This window comes from Conger conger, chromosome 7 (genome assembly GCF_963514075.1).
Source record: "Conger conger chromosome 7, fConCon1.1, whole genome shotgun sequence".
Lineage (NCBI taxonomy): Eukaryota > Metazoa > Chordata > Actinopteri > Anguilliformes > Congridae > Conger > Conger conger.
Genome location: NC_083766.1, coordinates 63584927 through 63592426, shown reverse-complemented (window position 1 = coordinate 63592426; position 7500 = coordinate 63584927). Strand labels below are relative to the sequence as shown.

Here is a 7500-nt window from a genome sequence, read left to right as displayed (position 1 = left end):
CACACACACACACACACAGGAATACAATCTCACACACACACAAGTACAATCACACACACAGACACGAGTACAATCACACACATACGAGTACAATCACACACACACACACACACATACAAGTACAGTCACACACACACACAAGTACAATCACACACACACACAGGAATACAATCTCACACACACACACACACAAGTACAATCACACACACAGACACGAGTACAATCACACACATACCAGTACAATCACACACACACACACAAGTACAACCACACACACAGACACGAGTACAATCACACACATACGAGTACAATCACACACACACACAAGTACAACCACACACACAGACACGAGTACAATCACACACATACGAGTACAATCACACACACACACACACACACACATACATACAAGTACAGTCACACACACACACACAAGTACAATCACACACACACACACACACAAACACACATACAAGTACAGTCACACACACACACGAGTACAATCACACACACACACACACTCACACATAGATACAAACCTTACACACAGACAGTCTAAAATGTTTGCTTGGCCGTAGTCAACCTCTAACAGACACACAGAGGCTACAGGAGTGAGGTATGAGCGTCCTCCTCCATCCACTGTCATTACCATGCACATTATCCTCCCCAGACTGTGAAATGTCAACATATTCTGCAATTTAAATCAGGGAAACGGGGTTATATATATAAAACCATCATGACTACCAATATTTCAATAACATGCGTAAACATGCACGGATTGATTTATTCAACCAACCATTTCCAAATTACATATTTATTACCAATAAATGTGTTACAGATGTTACACTGGGAAATAATAGTTTTTCAATGTGAACACTGAACATTGGAAAACGATAGGCTTAACTCACATATGAAGCGCCATATAGGCTAGGCAACGTTTCACTAATCTACAGAAATGTTTCTGAATTAGCGTATGTGAGACGCAACTGAAAATAGCCAAAAACATAACCTGTTACAGCACATGCTGTTCGGAACACATTGGGATTCTCAGAGGGAGGAGTGGAGTAAAGGAGGGTGGAGTGGAGGAGTGGAATAAAGGAGGGTGGAGTGGAGGAGTGGAGTAAAGGAGGGTGGAGTGGGGGAGTGGAGTAAAGGAGGGTGGAGTGGAGTAAAGGAGGGTGGAGTGGAGGAGTGGAGTAAAGGAGGGTGGAGTGGGGGAGTGGAGTAAAGGAGGGTGGAGTGGAGTAAAGGAGGGTGGAGTGGAGGAGGGGCATAAAGGAGGGTGGAGTGGAGTAAAGGAGGGTGGAGTGGCATAAAGGAGGGTGGAGTGGAGGAGTGGAGTATAGGAGGGTGGAGTGGAGGAGTGGTAGTGGGGCAGTGAAAGATAATGGGACACACTGACAGGCTGTGTCAGCTCCCCCTGCTGGTCAGAGGCAGGCAGTGCAGCCCAGGCAGTGAGGCTCTCACAGACAGTCTGGCTCCCTCTGGTGGCTGGTTGAGGTACAGGCGCACAGAGCACTGTGTGGGTTGGGAAGTGCTGGTTTTGCAGTAGGGTCAGTGATGCAGCTACCTGCACAAACAGCACTTTGGACTCACAGAGGCCAGATGCCACATCATACGCTGCAGATTCAGTGGTCATAAAATGGAAAATGGAAATGCACAATACAACTTCACAAGTGTGTATACAAACAGTCACTTCCTCAGTCAGCAGGAAGCAGGTGTGGCAGGAAGCGGGCGTGGCACTCATGGTTGGGCGTGTGAGAGAAGTGCCCACACTGCGGTAGGCAGGATAAACCTCTACCTGCACTGTAAGCACTTTACCACACACTCACCTGTACCTGCGTGGGCACTTGTACCTGTGTGTATCTGTGCGTGGGCACTTGTACCTGTGTGTATCTGTGCGTGGGCACTTGTACCTGTGTGTATCTGTGCGTGGGCACTTGTACCTGTGTGTATCTGTGCGTGGGCACTTGTACCTGTGTGTATCTGTGCGTGGGCACTTGTACCTGTGTGTATCTGTGCGTGGGCACTTGTACCTGTGTGTATCTGTGCGTGGGCACTTGTACCTGTGTGTATCTGTGCGTGGGCACTTGTACCTGTGTGTATCTGTGCGTGGGCACTTGTACCTGTGTGTATCTGTGCGTGGGCACTTGTACCTGTGTGTATCTGTGCGTGGGCACTTGTACCTGTGTGTATCTGTGCGTGGGCACTTGTACCTGTGTGTATCTGTGCGTGGGCACTTGTACCTGTGTGTGTCTGTGTGCATCTGCACCTGTGTGTCCTCTTCACACTTGTACTTGTGTTTGATCTGCACTTTGTTGTATGTTGCTGTGGATAAGAGCGTCTGCTGAATGCCTTGTAATGTACTGTAATGAGATGGATCCCTGTCACAGACCTGTGGTCACCATGACGCTCACCTGTTCAGCTCCATCAGCCTCCCTCTGGGACTTGCACTCTGGGACCGGCCACTCTGGGACCGGCCACTCTGGGACCGGCCACTCTGGGACCGGCCACTCTGGGACCGGCCACTCTGGGCTGTAGGGAGAGATTTCAGAGCAGGAGGCATTTTTACTTTCAGTCTCTCAGTCTCTCAGGCCGTCCTCTGGCTCATTAACCAGCACCAGCGCTTCTCCCTGACAAACACCCTGACAAACACGGGTAAATAAAACGCATTTAAAATGTGATACCTGGGGGAAAACAACAAGCAAACGGAAAGAAAGCAGCTGGTAAGGACCTCCAGGCAGACTAAATTTTATATTTTAATCAAGTGGCGTTTCTGAGTATATAGGAGGCATCTCAGTCTAAGCCTGTAGCTCGCGAAGAGTTTCAGAAAAAGCGCCGATCACGATCAAACAACGGGTTAGGGGGAGGGCAAAAACAACACATAAAATTAAATGTGGCCCAAATATATGCGATGATAGAAGGAAGAACTGAGTGCGGGGCTTTTCACTGACAATCCAGCCCCAACGCTCCCGACTCCCGGCGGCGCGGCGCGCTCCCGCCCTCCTATTGATTCGCCCTTTGCGCCGCTTGTAAACAAACCCTTCACCCACGTGACCTGCCCCCTCCCCCGCACCCAGTAGCGAGGCTGAGCGATTGCATTTAAATCCTGTTAAAAATCAAAACGCACCATATTCAACCACAAAAACAAAAAGTCATCGTTGGTAATACGAACTGTGGGACCGAGAAAGTCGTGGGTTTTACAAAAAGCAAACTCTCCGGTTTTAGGCGTTTGCGTACGGGGGAGTGGGGGTAGGGAAATGGCCCCTCCCCTGAAATCGCTTGAATCAACTAAAAAAAAAAATCTCAACTCGTTAGCGGGATCAAAAAATTGATGACAATGAAACTCCCACAAACGATTACCTGCTTTAACCCCGAAAAGCACCGCTAAGGTTTAAAACCACCCGACGATTGGATCGGTTTAAACCGTTGGTTAATTACAAAAAAAACGTAGTACAACTGTGCTTCCTCCGCAGCTGCATCTAAATGCGAGACACGTTAAAGCCCAAACAAATTCTCTCAGTCATTTCACTTTCGGTTCAATCGCTGCCCTCCTGAAGGGAAACGCGAGGGTGGCGAGGCAGCGCTCGGGTAAACTCTGTGACGGACTGCGCGATTAAAGTGAGTAAATTAGAGAACTTACTTCAAGGGAAAGGTTAGACAATGCCCCCCTTCGCCTTTTCCAAATCTCTTTGTTGTGCACACACCTCGCCCCCAGCACAGACAGAGCTTGGGGAACACGACTTGCTAGATGCGTAAATTTAACTCACAAAATCCCCAAACTATGCTCCCTCTCGCCCCACACCGGTCCGTATAGTTTGAGATGCGCAGACGGGGCCTCCGTGGTCCACAGTATGTAAATAAATATGTTCTTGTGTCAAAAGGCCGTTCGGTGGAATTAATCAACTCGCCTCTTGCTGCCCAGCCGCCGGACAACAAACCGTTGTTTTTCTTTCATCTTTGGACGTATATCGTACGACGCTGGCTGTCGGGTGCTGGTAGACTCCACACTACACATTTACTTTGCATATTCCCATCTAACTAAATAATTATCCAAGCATCTTTGGTCGATTCTCCGCCCGCCGCTGTTTTTGTAAACAAAGAAGCACATGGCTTTTCAGCCCATTCACCCCCTGCGGAGCTGCTACTATCCCTCCGCTGGTCAAATAGTTCCTCCGCTTTGCACTTATTAATAAACAGCCGTGTCTCCCACGCCAAAACAAAGTAGTATATCTTTGCCGTGGAACATTTTCGCACACCGTACCTGGTAATAACAGCGCGGCTGGTCTTTCCCTCCGGGTGGATTTGCGGTTATGTTTTTTTCCTGCTGCCGCTCCACTGCTGCAAAGCGGATGAGCCACACCGGACGGGGCGCGTCATCACCTCCGCTCACAACAATGTCGTGAACCTGCGACATGTGACGTCAGAACACATCCGCCCCACCACGCAGGGAATCAGCGGCTCTGGAAGTCGGTATGCACCAGCTCCAGCAGCATCTCCGAATCAGAACTGAAGAATCACAGGTTGGAAATGTTGGGTGACCCTACATCACACCCCAAAATACCAGCCACCCCAGTTATAATCTAACTGGACCAGTGGAGAACAGCCACCAAGTCTCCCAGCTACACAGCCCATCTGCCCAGTCCAGCCCGATCACCATCCCAGTGCACGAGTTTCACCACAGAGGCAGATCACCACACATCTGTGCACTATGTGACAGTATGTGTGGCTGTCATGTATGCACAGGAGTGCACAGCTGCACTTATCTGTTCAAAAACACACAAGGCTACTGAAAGACTTTAATTAATTAACTTATTTTACCCTCTAAAAGAAAAGTAGTTTTTCTAGAATGTTTTTTTTCTCTTTTTTTCACAATTCTAAAAGTCACAGTGTTCTAGAATGCCATTGCTTTCACATTGTGATTGTGACATCAGCGTTAGAATGTTCAGTTGAGAGCGTTCTAATCATATTTCAGATGATTTAAAATCTGGCAGGGCAAATGGCACCAGTGCTGAAACCAGCTTAAAGCAGGCCCACAGGCCAGGGCGTCGGACCGGTCCAGGCCTCTGCACAGCCGTTTTGCGCTGGGCAGCCATTTTGGGACAGGGGGTGAGCAGCCATTTTGTGCCGCGGGGCTGCACAGAATGCGTTTAGAACAGTGGCAGCTGGCTGTGTGTGTTTCTAAGGGTGGGCTTGGTGAAAATATATGATTGGACTACTAAAGTTCCTTCATTCTCATCATCATCACCATCATCATCACCACCACCACCATCATCATCATCATCATCATCATCATCATCGTACCACTACGATCCGGTTCCATGAGACCAAAACCTTACAGTCACTGAGAGCAGGTACTGTATCATGAAGCAGGAGGACTGCCTGAGCAGGATAACTGCACTGAGTAAAACCCAGAATCCTTTAAATCACAGTATAGTACAATAATAAACTCCACTGAGAGACAGTACAGTACAGCCATAAACTCCACTGAGAGACAGTATAGTACAGCAATAAACTCCAACTACCTGTATGAATTGATCATACGTAAATCTGTTAAACCACAGAGTCACTCAGTCAGTCTCAAACTCTGAGGGCCATGTGTATGCAGGTTTTCACTCCAACCCAATTAATTACTCCTTCAGTCATATGCATTTAACTGCATTAAAGCACAGAACGGTTATATAAAGTTGTTATTTCACTTTATATCCATTATGTGCAGCTCTATATGTCTAGCCCTAATTCATCAGATAATTGAACTACTCTAATATAATTGTTTATACAATATAAAAATAAAAACCAGCGTACACACGGCCCTCCGTGCCACTGAGTTTGAGACCGCTGTTCCAAGATATAAAATGCAATTTCCCACTTCCCATGGACTTTGCTCTGCGTTTCTCCGTAATTTTTTGTCTCCAAAGTTCGCTTCGGGTCAGGCTGGCTACACGACGGGCTGGGTCACTGTGCACACAGACCGCAAAGCAAGCAGTCTCGGGTGGGTGTCCGCGTCGTAACCGCGTTAATCCCCATATTCCATGCGCTCACACGAGAGTGCGATACATTATCAAAATCCCCAGGCTTTGCAAGTAAAACGTTAACGGAGACCATTCAGAATGAAAGAAACCAAGCAAGAGCTATCTTTCAGAGACGTTGAATGATAGTTTTAGGATTACCACTTTCATTTTCGATGGGAATTGTTGAAACACAAGCCTCCTTAGTTCCTTGTTGCAGCAATTGTAAGTAGAAACTGTCTGCAATGTAGCCCAGGCAGCTAACTTGTTGAACGAGGCTACGCATCGTCACGCATGGAAAGCAAGCCACATGGCTCCCATTGGGACGATATAGAAAAGTAGCCAAATCAAGTCAAAATCGACAGGTACCGAACTCCATAATCAAGGCTCAGCGACTTTCACTTTCACAGCGACATACATTTACTTTGATAATTTGTCGTTGCTAAATTGTGAACGCTAACAGTGATTTAAGATTAAATCGCAAATGAAGCTAACGTAATTAGTTTGACAGCACCAGTTCAAGCTCACCCTTCGCAGTTCCTGTGTTTATGTCGTATTTGTATCCAATTGGACTACACCGAGGCTATATGCAGGTATTCATGACTGAAATGTATTTTTTTAAATACGGTAACTTAGTGAGCGAGCTTGCTTGACTGATGAGTGTCCCCAAAACTCGCTGGGAAAACTGGCGCCAGTCCGACATTCGACTTGGCCAATCAAATGTGTCTGATTGTTCCAGGGGAGGGGCTTAATATGGACCTCTGATTTGAGTTCCGTGAGCTCCAGAATTATTGGCACCCTTGATCAAAATGAAGAAAAAAGGCTATAATAAACAACACAGATAATACACATGGAAAACGAGATACTTTTATCTCCGTACACTAAACCTCATTTTTCAATGTTTCTATGAAGTAATCTCATTGTTTCTGAAAACCATTGGTGTCAACATGATTGGCACCCCTTACAATTATTGTAAATTAAATTAAATTAAACAAAGTTAAATAGGCAATACGATTAAGCATGAGACAGAGAAAGACAACACAGAAAACCCAAGTTAAATCCACGATGCGACCGTATGCACAAGCAAGCGGTGGAAAGCTGACAGAGATTGCAGATCTACCAGAGAGACATAATGTGTGGATGCATCGTGTGCATGCATGTTGAAACTGATGTGTGTTCGGTCTGCGTGGGTGATGGGCTGTGTGTGTGCGCGCGTGTGTGTATTATTATATTGCGACAGTACGGGTATATCGCGACAGTACGGGTGCTTCCGGTCATACACGGGGGGTTGCGAAACTCACTCCAGTGCGGTAGGTGGCGGTATGCACCTAAAATTAGGTTAAACAGTCAACAAACAAACCAACGGAGAAGACGGAAGGGAAAATCGTGTTTCCGACCAACGTTAGTTGACGGGTTGTATTGCTGAAAAGTTAACATGTACTATTCCGAGGACGGGATTTCACTACCGTCGTAAGGTTTTATCGAGAGTGTT

At 46.9% G+C, this 7500-nt stretch overlaps 1 protein-coding gene across 1 annotated transcript in view; it reads left to right on the top strand.

The window, feature by feature from the left end:
• The first annotated feature begins 7366 nt into the window (after window positions 1-7366).
• The window catches only part of ap4m1 (adaptor related protein complex 4 subunit mu 1), a 13452-nt gene continuing 13318 nt past the window's right edge, over window positions 7367-7500 (top strand). Inside the window, 1 exon segment of the mRNA XM_061249705.1 lies at window positions 7367-7500. This exon segment is cut by the window's right edge and continues 18 nt beyond it. The gene's annotated coding sequence lies outside the window, so the exon portion shown is untranslated.